Raw genomic sequence first — 17145 nt, forward strand, 5'->3', positions numbered from 1 at the left:
TTGAAAAGCAGTATGGGACAAATGGGGAACCGGATGGATGCTCAGGGTGAGCGATTGGAGGGCCAAATGGGGGTAATGAGGGACGAAGCGAGGGGTACCGGTGAGGGGTTAGACAATAATTTTAAGGGATTAGACAAGAAATTTGGGAAATTAGACAATAGATTAGGGGAAATACAGGAGGGGTTAACGGGGGTAGAAAATAGAATGGCTGCCCAGGAGAATCAGATAGAGGGAGTGAAAAATGGGTTAGAGGGGTTAGAAAACAGTATGGAAGGCAAATTGAGGGACATGAGGGACCAAGCGGAAAGGGAAGTTAAACAAATGGGGCAGCAGATAGAGGGGGTCAGAATGGGGGTAGAAACCAAACTGGATGCTCACAGGGAGGAAATGGAGCAGATGAGGGTGGCATCTGGGCAGGAGATGCAAGTGATGGGAGAGGAGATCAGAAGAGGGGTGAGTGAGGAGGTCGGAGGAGTGCACGAGGAGGTGAGGCACTGTAAGGAGCACATGGAGAAGGAGGTGAGAAAGGGGACTGTAAAGTTACAAGGGGGCATAGAGGACCTGACGCAGGAGGTGGAACAGCTGACGGAGGGACAAAAAGGACTAACGGAGCAGGTTCAAAGGAACACTGCGGTATTAGGAGAGTTAAAAGCGACACAAAACGACATAAAAAACGACTTGATAGCGACGAAGAGGGAATGTCAGATGGTACGTGAGGGACTGACAACGAGGTTGGACGAGGTGACAGAGGTAATGGAGACGAAGGACCGGCAGGTGAGGACGCACATGGAAACGGTCAAGGTAGCCTTGGAGGACGAGCTTGAGGAGACGTACCGGGAAATAAAAGAGGTGAAGCAGAAATTAGAAGAAGTGGAAGAAGGGGTGAGCGAAATTAAGAAGCGACGGAGAGGGGATAAGAAAGAGATAAAAGAGGAGGTAAAAGAATTGGTCCAAAGTCTGTGTTTGGATCGTGATGATGTGCTCATTAACCGGATGAGGGATTCGCAGGTGATGGAGGAGAAGTGAAGAGGAAGAGGACCCGGTGTAAGTGGTGACCAATATGGTCGTGCGTATGATGCGCCAGGTGATTTAATGAGCTTGGGGGTCGAGATGGACCCGGGTGTTCGTGAGAGGCCGTTGGTGAAGTGTGCGACAAGTCTGGTGTGCGAAAAAGGAGGTGTGCGAGAAAGTCCGACTCTGGGGTGTGTGAGGAAAAAGTGCGTGCCAAGGAGTGAGGGTGCTGGCGAGAGTGAGTCGGTCGTAGCGCGTGTGCGAGGGAGCACATGGAAGCGCGGTGTGGTAAGTGTTACAGAGGGTGTGACGGGAGAGTGTGCGCAAGAGTGTGCGCGAGAGAGGTGTGTAACGGACGGGTGCATGAGGAAAGAGTGCGCTGTCAAGAGTAAGGGTGAGTGCGCTGTCAAGAGTGGAGGTGAGAGTAGTAAGAGTGACACGGAGCGTGAGTTGGTTGTGACAGGTGAGAAAGGAAGCACACCTCGAATGGTAGAGCGTGAGTGGGAATGCACGCTGGAATTGGTAGTGAGGCACGTGGTTGGGTGTGCGAGTGAGAGCACACCTGTGATTGTCACAGAGGAAGTGACCGAGGAGGGGGCGCGAAGAGGTGTGTTGGTGAGGTGTGCGACCAACGAATGTGTGCCAAGGTGTTCGGTGGTCAGGTGTGTGACCAAGGCTGGGAGTGGAATGAGTGTACCGAGGTGTGTAAGGAAAGGTACGAGGAGCATGGAAACGGCTGGATGTGTGAGCAAGGAACGGGCTGCGGGGTGTAAGCATGCAGGTGAGGCATCGAAGGTAACCGGGTTAGAGGTTAGAGCGACTTTTAGCCGAAGCGGGCCCTCGGTGCGTGCCGGGCTTCGCGTGCCGCGAGGACCAGCGGGGATCCGAGCCACGGCGGGTTCGAAAGGACCGCCGTACGCGATCCACGCTGTGCCTCGCTTTGAACGGCCGCGTCCGTGCTCCACTAGGCGGAGCTGGCAGCCCGATAGGAAGGGTCGTCATGGCGACCACTTTTTGGTGAGACGTGCCGGCAGGTCGAGATCGGGACATTGGATGGCTCCACGCCAAGGTGGCGCGTGGGGTCTCGGGCCGGGTAAGCCCCCGTCCCTGCACCGAGTGCCGGACGCGTCCAGCCGCTGGCACAGAGCAACCCGCATTCATGGCTTGGCTGTACGCAGCCGAGCTTTAGAAGTAAATTGGCGCACCGAGAGGCATTAGTGAGTAGACTGTGTGATGAGGTTAGTGTTTTGGACCCAAAATTTAAAAAAAAAAAAATTTGATGATTGGCAAAGGATTGGCAGTAATGATTGGCAGATGATGAGTAGTGATTGGCAAAATTTTTGATTTGTTGAAATTTGATGTGCAAAATTGGTGATGAGCGATGGGCCCGGTGGGTAAGGGTGGCATCCCTGCCACCCTTCCCATGTGGGGCAAATGCGCTATAGCTTATGGGGTGTATGGCAGTGAAAACTAGCCCGGGTGGGTTAGGTTATATTGTAGGGATCTAGAAGAGATTGACATTAGGTGACGTTAAGTTTAGTTAGTGACTGATACCTGTAGTGGGGACGCAGGTAGTTTAGTGTGGATGATAATGACGTGGGAGCGCAATAGTTTAAAGGGACGACTGGGAAGCGCAAGTTTCAGAAGGGAGTAGTTAGCTGAGATGATGCCGTGTGTGTGAGAATTGAACAGGTGTGATTGCACAGGTGTGCAACTGGACAGGTGTGTGGAGCAGTGTATGAGTAGTGAGTGTGTGGATCAGCACGAATGCGCTTGGGGAGAGAAGGGTGCAGGTGGCACCAGGTGTGAGAGCACAGGTGTGCAAGTACAGGTGTGTGGAATACATAGAGTATTGGAATGAGTGGTGTGGAGAGAGTTGGAGTAAGTGGTACGGAGTGGTGTGCATGGTGCGAAGGTGTGAATGGGGGAAGAGTGGACCCCCCTCACGGATACCCGGGGCGGGTAGTGTAAGTGTTAGGTAGAGGGAATAGGTAAATTGTGGTTGGATATTGGCATTTGTGGTGCGGTTGCAGAATGGTATTGCGGATGGGTGCATTAGTGTTGTGGAAATGGCTGGGCGTGTAGCCTGTTAGTGTGTGTAGTTGGTTGGGCACACCACCACTGTGAGGATGTCGGCCAGGTGAGGCCGCAGGTGGGCTCTGGGAGCCGTTAGTGTCAGTGGGGCCCGAGGATCCGGAGGACGGACCCGGGTAGCCCAGTGCCAGAGAGGGCACTGAGTGGGGAGAGCGCCAGAGGGCCTTCCCCAGGTAGTTAGGTTAGGGTAAGGAGCAGGTAAGCTCGGAGGCAACTGCAGTGGTGGAGGTGTGCAGGTGGGTAGACCTGCTGGGAGAGCTACACGTCGCGGCCCAGAAATTGTGCGAGGGCACCGGGAGATGAATTGGGGTAGTGAGACCCCAAATTGAAAAGCACCACAGTTTGGTCAATGGGAATTGGTTTTTAGAACCCATAGTGTAAGAGGGCCAATGGTTTGGCAGGAGAAAGACCCCGGGTAATGTAAAGTTGTTAAAGTCATTTAGGAAATAGTTAGGATTGATGAACCTGTCGCACCATACGCAGCCACTTACCTGTGGTGATGATGATGACTCCACACCTGTGTTTTCTTTGTTTTGTGTTGCAGGAAGTAAGGATTGCTGTGTGGATTTGTGAGACGCATCACGACGTGGATGAGACATTGGGGTGATTCCGTCTCTCCCTCCTTAGGAGGGACTGATGATGAATTGGTGATGGCAAATTTTGATGTTGAGTTGGAGATGGCAAATTGTGATGAGAGTTGGAAATGGCAAATTTGATTGGTTAGGAGGGAGAGAAGACGAATTTGGTTTATGGGAGGAACGGGGAAGACAGTAGGGACGTTTGTTGATTTGTAAAGTAGATGTTTATGGGTAGTGTTGTGTTTTGTGGATACAGGAAGGGGTAAGGGAGGGGCAATGTAGGTTACCTGGTGGGGGGGGGGGGGGCGTACGGTAGGAACGTACCTGTCTCACCTGGTTCCCATGTGCCCCCAGTGTGCATCATCTTGTGTTGCGTGCACTTTTGCGCCCTTACCACCTTACTCACTTGTCTTCTTCTTTTGTCTCCCACCTCCGAGGATCTGGCTTTGGGGCAGAGAGAGAGGAGAGAGAGGTGCTGGCTCCGCAGTTGTGGGCCTGCACTTTCGCTGCTTGCTGCCGGGATCGATACACCATATGGACCGCAATTTTTGTGGCCGCCCACCATGGACCGCAGTTCTCTTGCGGGCAAGCACCACCCGTTGATGGACCTATGGGTCAACGTGGCACCTATGCCATACAGGTGAACCACTAATAGTTGGCCCCCTGACGGCCACAATATAGAAATGGACGCGGTTGGCGCCTTTCTTTATTTTTGAAGGAAGCCAGAACGCCAAGTGCACTTCAAGAAGGCAAGACCAGCGGCAGAACATCGGCCGGCTGCGACACCACCGGTGATTATTGAACACTTTATTGGTGCACCGGATGGTGCTGACTGTACATGATGGGGTGGTGCTTTTGGTGCTTGGATGGGGTGCTCTGCACATTATTAAAGGCCATAAGGCCACAGAGCACTCGTGGGTTGGTGTATCGATGCTGGCATGCGTGCTCTCTCTATGCATAACATCTGCATGTGTTCCTCCAAAAACAGGTCCTGGATCGTAGTGTAAATATCAGCGTAGTCTTGTGTAAATAATGCTCCCTACCGGCTGTATGTTTAGTTTGAGGATTCTTTCCGCGATTCGGTTATCCTGTGGGTGTGTTTCTGTGAGGAGAAGGGTGCAACGTCGCAGGGGGACATATTTACTCATTTGTGAACATCTGTAAAACTGTCGCACTCAGGGTAGAGTTAATAGTAGAGGGAACTACATTGCGTGCCACACTAAAGTAGGTAAAAATTTATCGGGTCGGGACGCCCCGAGGGTAGAGAAGGGTGCAATGTTGCGAATATGGAATTTGGCCTCCATATCCGCTTGTAAATATTCCCCTATTTTCTCCAATACTCCCCAACTTTCCCCAATCCCCCATTCCCTAGTCCCATTGCATGTAAATAACAATCAGTAGAGCCGACCTTCCCCTTATTCCCCCATTAAATGTCGTGCCCAGGTCCACCGCACCACACGTAGCCAACTTTCGGACATCTTCCTAGTTATTCTTAATCTATGTCAGTTAAGGCCTCGTTTCCATTAATTATGACTCTTCGTTGCACCAGAATGTGATTATATGGCATCAGTAGTGAGTTTAGGACCTTTCCCATACCTCCTCCCATCTTCTTCCCCAAACAACAACAATAACAACAACTACAACAACAATTACAACTACGACTACGACTACAACAACAGAGGGGCGGGGAGTGTGCGTCCTCACACCGGCTCGGTTACCCGCCATGACCATGCGCTCCACGGCGTTACCCCGAAGGGGCTGGCTGTCAGCTCCTCGTCAGGGGCGGAGCCAGTAACCCCCCCACGCACCCAATGAGAAGCAACGTGCCGATTCCATCTGGGGCGGAGCTAACGAGCCGAGGGCGTGTCACTCCCCGCCGGATATACGCGGCCCCGCGCCGGATGTGACGTCAGATGCGCCTCAGCTTGGAGAGAGAAGCCACCGCCACCCCCAGCGCGACGATACCTCCCCGCATCTTTGGACCGGACCGGACCGTACTGTACCCTGCCCCGAGCCCAGGAGGACCTGGAGCCATCGATACCCGCTTTCCTGCGATCAACCCCCGTGTGAGTCAGCCGTTGTCCCGTTTGTCTGTCGTCTGTCCGGGGTCAATATAAGAGTGTGTCTAAGTGCCTGTCTTTCTGTGATTGTACCTCTCGTCCTTGTAATCTAACCTTTCCGTACGAATATAATCTCCTCCGGAGGTCTTGAGAATTGAAACATTGGTGTCGTATTGTGTTATTGTAATCCAGCCGGGTGTCTTCTTTTTCTTATTGAGCCAGCATCGCGCGACTAGTCAACGTTCGGGTATAATATCGAGTATAATCTTGTGCAGACGTGGTCATACCAAAACCGCTCGGTAAACTAACATCTAAGCCACGTCTGTAACAATATATATATATATATATATATATATATACACACACACATACATATAATTTTTTACCCTGATCAAGTTTGCCATTTCCCCAAATAGACCAGCTCACCGGCTCTCGGAGTGCCCTATGACCAGTCCGTGCATGCCACACAGCACTCTCAGTACCAGAGTATGGTTCAGAAAACAGATCAATCAGCTTTGGTGGCACCCCATGAAGACCAAACGATCCTCCAGAGGGCATCCCAAATCACGGTAAATCTTCCCCATTCTTCGCGGCTGCCCGGATTCGTCAGGGCATGGATCGATTGGAGGAATCCCATGGACCGGCCCTTTCTCTCTCTCTCTCTCTCTCTCTCTCTCTCTCTCTCTCTCTCTCTCTCTCTCTCTCCCTCTCTCTCTCTCTCTCTCTCGCTCTCTCTCTCTGTCTCTGTCTCTGTCTCTCTGTTTCTCTCTCTGTTTCTCTCTCTGTCTCTCTCTCTCTGTCTCTCTCTCTGTCTCTCTCTCTGTCTCTCTGTCTGTCTCTGTCTCTGTCTCTCTGTCTCTCTCCCTCTCCCTCTCTGTCGCCACCTATCGGCTGTCGGTGCGCTGGGTGCAGTGTCATGGCGTCTGCTCGCTTCGTGTCGTGAGTGCTCTGTCTTGGCTGTTTGTTCCACCCCTCCTCCCCCCCATTTCGCTCCTTCGTGTGCTTGTTTCTATTTGTAAAGCTTCCCTGTGTTTCCCCTTCTATGTTGAGACGAGAGAGAGAGCCATAGAGCACACTTATTGTGCAGGTTAAGGTAATCGCCGTTTTTGGGCGGTTCCCTGTTGTTTTTTCCCCCGACTTATTTTCTTCACTTCAAACCTTTTTTTCCCGCTTATATTTCCTTAGTTTGTTTTTTTAACGCTCCCTTTCCCTAAGCTGGGAAAGTCGGAGTACATTACTAACTTCTTCTTCCCGAGCTGGGAGGACGAGGTCGAGCCTCGTGTGTCCAAACATGGCGGCTGCTCACTCGCAGCGATATGCAGCGTTTGAGCAATTATCACGTGAGCATGGCATTGCGTGTTCTCCACCCGAGGGTATTACAGTCGAAGCTATTGTTCTCACGATCGGGAACATGATCGGGTTTGATAAGGTACGTGCGGCGTCGCGTATGAACAAACGGGTTATCGTGTTTGTGTCCGATGTAGAGCACATTGCTCTCATCGTACAACAAGGTTTGTCCCTCGACTCCGGACACTTTGTTATGGTTTATCCCTTGGATACTCCTGCTCAGAAAGTGGTTATTTCAAATGCACCACCATTTCTCGATACCGATACAATCCTTGCAGCGCTGCAGCGATATGGGCAATGTGTGTCCCCATTAATAATGCTCCCTTTGGGCTGTAAGGATGAACGTGTCAGTCACGTGATGAGTTTCCGTAGGCAGGTCTTTATGGTTCTCAAAAAGGAATATCCCTCCTTGAATGTTGCTTTAAAATTCACGACAAATGGCCGCGATTATCAAGTATACATCACCACCGACACCCTAAAGTGCTTTGGTTGTGGTGCAGTGGGACATATGAAACGGTTTTGCCGCAATCAGAAGGAACAGCCTAACATGGTCGAAACGGGAAACAATGACTCGCAGATTAATGTTAACGTTTCCTGCTCGACAAATGTGCAGGATAAACCAGGTAAACAAGTGGACACGCCCCCTCCCGTTTAATCAATGGACAGCGCAAATGAGGGGTTTGTCACCGTTTCCAAAGTAAAAAAACGTAAATCGGCTGTAAGAAGTGCGTCACCTTCTGGGAAAAGGCAAATCAGTGAAAACTCCATCACTGGATTTCAATGTGAAAACAGGTTTGCCTTATTGGAGGAAAAGGACACCTCCACTAGTACAAACATCATCAAGGAAAAAGTGGATTCTAACTTTCCAATCCCAGTGAGTGTCGCTGATCCTTCAGACAGTGTCATCTCACACGAGGACGTTCATTGTGCAGCTTCCTCCTGTCAATCGCAAGAGGAGGAAAAGCACTTAAAATCTCCCCCTAAAAAAGGAATAAATGAGGAAAATAAGGGCACAGAGAGAATAAAAGAGGATAATTTAAATCCACTGGAGGAGAGTGACATCCTTGAATCGAGCATGGTGGTCATGTCACAAACATGCTTGGAGCCCCCCACCTCGCATCCCGAAGAAGTTTCAAATGTGACTCTGGCACAAAACGTTCCTGAAGAAGTTTACTTTATTGAAACTGAGCAATCATGTGATGTGCGCCAGGAAGCTGAAACACCAATTGATTCCCCATATGAGGAATCTGATGGTGAGGGTCAAGAGGAGTCCTCTCAGATTCTAAAGGCTGTAAACAGCCCTACGGATGACGAGCTTCAGGACTTTTTGAGAGATTCCTATCGGAAAAGGAACATTGAACTGAAAGATCATTTCCCTGATCTGCAGATGTTGATTTTTAAATTGAAGGAAATTGTGCACAACCCTGACACTCCAAATTTCACTGATGCTCAGAAGCACCGGCTAAGAAAAATGATCCAGAAAGCTCGGCAGGAGCTTCGTAAATGAGGTCCCCATGGGTTTTTTGATCTATTTAGTTATTTATCTTCTTTCTTTTTCCGAAAGAATGAGTGTTAGTTTTGGTAGTCTAAACATTAACGGTGGTGTTAGTTTAGAACGCAAAGTTCAGGTAAAAGATCTGACCCGGCGTTTGCACCTGGATGTCTTGTTACTGCAAGAAACGCATGGAGATCTGAATGGCCAAGCCCAATGGAGAAGGCTAATGAAGGGCCAGTGGTTCTTCAGTGATATCAATTGTCTCACTGCTGGAATTGCTTTCTTTGTCTCCTCCTCATTAACACTCACACAAGTTCAATATAATGAAATAATTCCCGGACATCTGGCTTGTCTTCAATTCACTGCCAATAATCAAATCTTTGTTTTTGTAAACATATATGCCCCCTGTAAGAATGCTGAAAGGCAAAACTTCTTTCTAAAGCTAGAGGATCTTCTGAGTACAATTGACTTAAATTGCTCTTTTATAATGAGTGGCGACTTCAACTGCACTCTTGACCCTGCGTTAGATAGAAACAGTGCGGAGCCACATCCTAGATCTGCCATACCTTTGGAGAAAATCATCAAGACGACGGGATTAATAGATGTCTGGCGTATTCAGCACCCTATGCAACGGCAGTTTACTTGGTCTAGATGTACGTCTCAGATGCACACACTAGCCAGGTTAGACAGAATTTATGTCAATACTGTAATGCTTGACAAGATATTGAAATCTGATATTGTGCCTTCTCTTTTTTCTGATCACCTGGCTGTAACCTTGTCCTTTAAGCTTGCTCTGCAGCAACATGGCAGCCCATATTGGAAGTTCAATGTCATGTTGCTGGAAAATGCTGCTTTTTGTGAAGCTTTCAAAGTGTTTTGGATTAGCCTCAAAGAAAGAAAGAATAATTTTGATAACCCGATATTGTGGTGGGACTACGCAAAGGCGCAGATCGCTGTCTTTTGCCAACAGTTTAATTACTTCTCTTCTTTCAGTGTAAAAAGGGAGAGGTTCACACTAGAAAAGGAAATAATGAAGTTGCAAACTGATGTGGCAAATAGCCCCAATAGAACAAATAATCATTTGCTTATGGAAAAGAAGACTCTACTAAACAGCCTGGTCGAATACCAAGCAAAAGGTGCAATGGTCCGTCTACGGATGGATCAGCTATATAATTTAGATGCACCGACCAAATTTTTTTTCCATTTTGATAAAAAGACTACCAATCAAAGGCAAATTGAAACCTTAAAGCTCTCAACTGGTAACACTGTGACGTCACAAGATAATATAAAGAGGGAGGTCTATAACTTCTTTTCAGACCTGTTTATGGCAAATGATGTTGACGATGGCTCAATAAGTTACTTCACATCTGACTTACCCATGCTAAGTGCTGCTCAAAGGGATCAGCTTGGCTCCTTACTTTCCTTGGAAGAGCTTACACTTTCCCTTGCTTCTTTACCTACGGGTAAATCTCCTGGGTTGGACGGCCTCCCAATAGAGTTTTATAAATCCTTTTGGCCCTTATTAGGCCCAGAACTATTGGAGGTCTTTAATAGTTCATTACGTTGTGGTGACTTGCCGATGAGCTGCCGTAGAGCAGTCATTAGTCTATTACCAAAGAAAGGAGACCCTCAGCTCATTGATAATTGGCGTCCAATCTCTCTCCTAACTTCAGATTATAAAATATTTTCTAAAGTTCTAGCTCGACGCATCGCCCCACTCCTAGAATCGTTGATTCAAAGTGATCAGTCTTTCTGTATCCCTAACCGACAGATACACGATAACATTTTTTTATTAAGAGATCTTTGGGATGTGTGTAAAATAAAAAATGACAATCTTGGTTTGATTGTGCTTGACCAAGAGAAGGCTTTTGACCGTGTAAGTCATGTATATCTTTTCAAGGTGCTAGAGTGTTTTGGACTTGGTCCTGTTTTTCTTTCCATGGTAAAACTGCTCTATAATGGCATTTCCTCAATACTCAGAGTAAACTCTGAGCTAACTTCACCTGTAAAGGTTGGAAGGGGTATCCGTCAGGGATGTCCTTTATCTGGTATTCTGTACTCTTTAACCATTGAGCCTCTTTTAATCAAAGTCCGCAGCATCCTAACCGGATGCAAAAATTTGCTCACAAGGCCTGTGAAAGTCTCTGCATATGCTGACGATATTTGCGCCATCGTACATAATAGTGATGAGATAAAGAAACTGGTGGATTGCTTGGACTATTATGGTTCAGCTTCTTCAGCTTTGGTAAACTGGAACAAGTGCCAGGCGATGTGGATGGGCCCATGCCAGCGCCCTATGCCTGTCCTCCCGAAACACCTCACCTGGTCCCTCAACGGAATGAAGTACCTTGGTGTTTACATCGGTGATGAAGCAACACAAGCGAAAAATTGGGAGGGTCTCGCTGACTCTCTCGAACAAAAGCTGCGGAAATGGAAAGGTTTGCTGGCTTTGCTTTCATACCGGGGACGAGTCCTGGTCATAAACAACCTAGCAGCATCTATACTGTGGCACAGAATCAAAGCCATTCCACCTCCTGAACGCTTTCTGCTGAATATACAGAAGACAATAATAAACTTCTTCTGGAGTGGAAAACATTGGCTTCGTCCAGAGATCTTGAATCTTCCCTTAGAGGAAGGTGGGCATGGTCTTGTGGACATCGTATGCAGGGCTATGGCATTTGGCATTGCCTCAATCTGGCGGCTTCTCTATGGTCCATCAGACCTAGCCTGGAGGTCCACTGCTCTCCTCCTCCTCCGTCAAGCCGGCATGCTAGACTATTCATTTGGTCTATTCCTAATGAACATGAAATGTATTGATCTGTCCTTGCTTCCACCATTTTACAATATAATTCTGAATGCTTGGCGTGTTTTCATGGTCGACCGTGATTATGTTTCCTACACCCAAGAGATGTTTTTCAGAGAGCCTCTTTTCTACAACTCTCTCTTCAAAAGAATAAGAACGGAACGCTCTTTTATTGATTATTTTGTTCAGAATGGTGTCCATCACGTTGCTGATCTAATGATTGAGACAAGGACATGGTTAAGTGCTGCAGCACTTGCAAATAAAGTTGGCATGCGGTCAAACCGCATAATATCTGCTGTGCTATGCGAAATACTTAGCGTATACCGCAAAGTTAAGGTGCACTGGGAGCAATCTCCTCGCACTGGTGATGGCCTAATTGTTTGTGAGCCAAGCCTCTGTTTCCCAAATTTAGAAGTCACCCCCACTGTAATGAATTGTGGCACAATAATAAAATATTTACCAAAAATACGTTTTGGATCTGCAGGTCTGGAAAATCGTGCAATATACCAGGCCTGTGTCAAAGCAATCCGGCCCTCCTTAGGAACTTGGCAGTCAAGGAAGTGGCACAATTGCTTGCCTACAGAATACCCCTTCCAACCTAACTGGAAAGCCTATTATCACATACTTATTCCAAAGAAAACTGCCGACCTGTCGTGGAGGCTGGCACATTGGGTATTACCCACCAATAAGCTCTTGCATGTTTTTTCTTCGGAAATATCTGAGCATTGTCCCTTCTGTGGTGCTCTTGAGACCGTGTCACATGCTTATGTTGAATGTGCGCGCTTGATTCCTTTATTTGGTTTGCTGCATGAAATGTGCATGAAGCTTTCTTTAAACTTTACTTTGAATTCTTTCATTTTTTGCTTTGTCTCAAACACACACCAAATAGAAGTGGCCCTAGCGAACTTTCTCGTTGCCATGGCAAAGAAAGCAATATATCGCACGAGGAAAATGCAAATTGAAAATCCTACAAGATGTACAGATAACCTCCCGGCCTGTTTTAAAGGACTTGTTTTTGCCCGGATTAAAACAGAATTTTGTTTCTATACATATATGGATAAAGTATTGATCTTCAAAAGTATATGGGCATTGAATAATGCACTTTGCTCTGTGCAAAATGGTGTGCTGATCACAGATTGATCACTCCTCAAGCACGATATGATTTCTTTGTGAGGAGCAAAACACTTTATTATTTTTTTCCTGTTCCCTTTCTTGATGTACTAATGGTCTTCATGTAAATGTTCCCTTTTAAATGGTTTTGCTTGTTTTTTTACCTCTGATTTGTGAAATGCTTTGTGAAATGGTTGTATTTATACGTTTTACAAAATATACTTTTTGATATTTTTGTAATAAAAGGATGTAAAAGTCAAAGTCTCTCTCTCTCTGTCTGTCTCTCTCTCTCTCTGTCTGTCTCTCTCTGTGTCTCTCTCTCTGTCTCTCTCTCTCTGTCTCTCTCTCTGTCTCTCTGTGGTGAGCGGCGCGTGCGCTCGTACAGAAAACTGTTGGGAGCTCAGATAACTTTTGGCAACATTGGAGGAGGGGGGTGTTGTTGACGGTGGTGCTCTTCAGAGACGGAGGAGGTCGCCAGCAAACCGAAGGAGGCTGTCCTCTCTACTTGCCTCATGCTGGCGGCTGGCCACAGGGGCGACTATGCGCCATCTTGTGCGCTTCCTGCGCGGTGACTCGGAGTTCCAATGACCACCCGGCCCCTGAAGGCCATTTGGGATACAAAGCTGAGTACCAGCCACATTAAAACATTTATTTTGAGAATGTGTCCCCTTGTCTGTTTTGTGTGTCTGAGTGGAGACGTCTCAACTTAGATATGAGGATTTGATTTCACCTCAACATTCATTTTATTCAAAGCATTAATTTCATTAAATCCATTATTGCACATTTCATTTGTTGTGTACTGTTTCTGTGTTCATGGGTTGCAGATAAAACCCCGTGAGCTCCGTGCAGGTAAGCACTTTGGTTCCGTCCTGCGTGCGCCATAAAGTACCACCAATTTTCGGCTTGACCGTAAGACCGTCCAAGGCTGGTTTTCATCGGCCGCAGACTTGACACTATTTTAGTCAGATGAATAGACTGATGTTTTTGATTGAAAGTCTAGCCTTATAACCCATGGCAAAGGATGTCTGTTTACAATACTGTCTGTATCTGTCTGAAATATTGGGGTTTACAGGCCTACAATGTTGTTTGCACATCGAGAAGTTCAGCAGTGTGCGTGTTTTAATCTTGCAAAGGTGTACGCACACAGGGAAACGTCTCTCAAAGGATATTGGTTCACGAGTTATCAAGTGACCACTATATTCGTCATGGGTGTGTGTCTGTGTGTCTGTCTGTCCGCAGCACAACTACCCGATGATATCATCCGATCTTGATGAAACTTGGGTGGGAGGTTGATATCATGATCTAGTTGTGTCCTGCCTCGAGTGGGCGTATTGCGCCCATTGTGGGCGGAGCCACGCCCGAAAAAGATGTCTTTTTAGGGGGTAATCGAGTTCAAGCTACATCTTCTCCGAGGGAGTTGGTGGAATCTGACAGGGGTTTCGGTATTTGGTTAGGCCAATGTCATGTGTCTAGCCCCATGGAGCTCGATTTTTCATTTTCGCCCCAAGGTCAAGGTCACAAGGTCACGGAATTTAGAAAAGTCGATTTGTGATGGTTTTATTACATTGTTCGCTTCCTGATAGGGTGAAATGTCGTGCATGATCTTATATTATCACATACATCATGAAATACAAGTTTTCCAACAAATTTCATAATCTTCGACCTTTGACCTTTGAAGGTCACAAAGGTCAAATTTTCAAAGTTGTCGGAATCGAACCGAATTTTCAGTATTGTGTAGCTATCTAAGCTCATAACTGATTATACATTATTTTCTATCTCATTCCAAGGTCGGTAACCTTCGTTTGACATCTCAAGGTCACAACGGTCAAATTTTCAAAGTTGTCAGAATCGAACCGAATTTTCGGTATTGTGAAGCTAACTAATCTCATAACAGATGATACATTCCTATTTATATATTTTCAATGTCGGTTTTGACCTTTGTCATTGAATACCGCTCGCTCGTGAATCATCGTCGTCTCCTGACTTGTAACGAATTTATTTTAGTTATATCAATAGATGGTTTAAAGAAGTAAACCTTCTTACATTGTTGTTGTGTTGGTTTAAAGCAGTAAACATTCTTCCTGTACATTGAAATAAAAAAACTTTCTTCCTGCACATTGAAATAAGTAAACATTCTTTCTGCACATTGAAATAAGTAAACTTTCTTCCTGAACATTGAAATAAGTAAACATTCTTCCTGAACATTGAAATAAATAAACATTCTTACTGAACATTAAAATAAGTAAACATTCTTCCTGAACATTGAAATAAGTAAACATTCTTTCTGCACATTGAAATAAGTAAACTTTCTTCCTGAACATTGAAATAAATAAACATTCTTCCTGAACATTGAAATAAATAAACATTCTTACTGAACATTGAAATAAGTAAACATTCTTCCTGAACATTGAAATAAGTAAACATTCTTCCTGAATATTGAAATAAGTAAACATTCTTCCTGAACATTGAAATAAATAAACATTGTTCCTGCACATTGAAATAAGTAAACTTTCTTCCTGAACATTGAAATAAATAAAAATTCTTCCTGAACATTGAAATAGGTAAACATTCTTCCTGAACATTGAAATAAATGAACATTCTTCCTGAACATTTAAATAAATAAATATTCTTCCTGAACATTGAAATAAATAAACATTCTTCCTGAACATTTAAATAAATAAACATTCTTCCTGAACATTGAAATAAATAAAAATTCTTCCTGAACATTGAAATAAGTAAACTTTCTTCCTGAACATTGAAATAAGTAAACTTTCGTCCTGAACATTGAAATAAGTAAACATTCTTCCTGAACATTGAAATAAGTAAACTTTCGTCCTGAACATTGAAATAAATAAACATTCTTCCTAAACATTGAAATAAGTAAACATTCTTCCTAAACATTGAAATAAGTAAACTTTCTTCCTGAACATTGAAATAAGTAAACATTCTTACTGAACATTGAAATAAGGAAACATTCTTCCTGAACATTGAAATAAGTAAACTTTCTTCCTGAACATTGAAATAAATAACCTTTCGTCCTGAACATTGAAATAAATAACCTTTCGTCCTGAACATTGAAATAAGTAAACATTCTTACTGAACATTGAAATAAGGAAACATTCTTCCTGAACATTGAAATAAGGAAACATTCTTCCTGAACATTGAAATAAATAAAAATTATTCCTGAACATTGAGATAAGTAAACTTTATTCCTGAACATTGAAATAAATAACCTTTCGTCCTGAACATTGGAATAAGTAAACATTCTTCCTGAACATTGAAATAAGTAAACTTTCTTCCTGCACATTGAAATAAGTAAACTTTCTTCCTGAACATTGAAATAAAGAAATTTTCATCCTGAACATTGAAATAAATAAACATTCTTCCTGAACATTGAAATAAATAAATATTCTTCCTGAACATTGAAATAAATGAACTTTCTTCCTGAACATTGAAATAAGTAAACATTCTTCCTGAACATTGAAATAAGTAAACATTCTTCCTGAAGATTGTAATAAGTAAACATTCTTCCTGAACATTGAAATAAGTAAACCATCTTCCTGAACATTGAAATAAGTAAACATTCCACCTGAACATTGAAATAAATAAACATTCTTACTGAACATTGAAATAAGTAAACATTCTTACTGAACATTGAAATAAGTAAACATTCTTCCTGAACATTGAAATAACTAAACATTCTTCCTGAACATTGAAATAAGTAAACTTTCTTTCTGAACATTGAAATAAATAAACATTCTTCCTGAATATTGAAATAAGTAAACATTCTTACTGAACATTGAAATAAGTAAACATTCTTACTGAACATTGAAATAAGTAAACATTCTTACTGAACATTGAAATAAGTAAACTTTCTTTCTGAACATTGAAATAAATAAACATTCTTCCTGAATATTGAAATAAGTAAACATTCTTACTGAACATTGAAATAAGTAAACATTCTTACTGAACATTGAAATAAGTAAACATTCTTCCTGAACATTGAAATAAATAAACATTCTTCCTGAACATTGAAATAAGTAAACATTCTTCCTGAACATTGAAATAAATGAACTTTCTTCCTGAACACATTGGTGTAAGGTTTTGTGAACATTTCAGTATTATTTGCAAACAAAAGTTGAAGAAAATACAAAGTTAATTTTATTTGCTCGAGTGTTGTTCACTCTATTAGTCCAGTCAAATGGTGCCTTGACCTACCACTAATTGGAAAAGATTGTTTCTCTGTTGGATTCTTCTCTGATATACCCCCGGAATACCATATCAAAAATAGAGATGAATGGGAGGGGTGGAAAGGGTCTAAATATGCTAATTTATGTTAATTAGGTCCGAACATCAAAGGAACAAGCTAAACAAGAAGAAATCTTGCATTTGTCTCAAGAATAATTAATTTAATGCTACCCAACTTCATCAATAGTGTTGTTAGAAATGATAGAAACTCAAATTAGGTACCTACTTGGATTATTACCTGATTATGTAATCATAATTATGCTAATTAAGTGTCGCCATTAATGAAAAACCTTCTTTTGAAATAGTGAACCAAAAATTATAAGAATGGTGTCAAAACCTGGGTTTTCATGGTCAAGGTGTTTAATGGTATGGGCCAGAACTTCATGAAGTTATTATTAT

At 44.2% G+C, this 17145-nt stretch overlaps 1 protein-coding gene across 1 annotated transcript in view; it reads left to right on the forward strand.

Annotated features, from left to right (window-relative positions):
• Positions 1–17145, forward strand: part of LOC137427091 (aquaporin-4) — a 129082-nt gene that overhangs the window by 53875 nt on the left and 58062 nt on the right. The window lies entirely within an intron of this gene.

The sequence above is a fragment of the Myxine glutinosa genome, chromosome 5 (genome assembly GCF_964187855.1).
Source record: "Myxine glutinosa chromosome 5, kmMyxGlut1.1, whole genome shotgun sequence".
NCBI classification, from domain to species: domain Eukaryota; kingdom Metazoa; phylum Chordata; class Myxini; order Myxiniformes; family Myxinidae; genus Myxine; species Myxine glutinosa.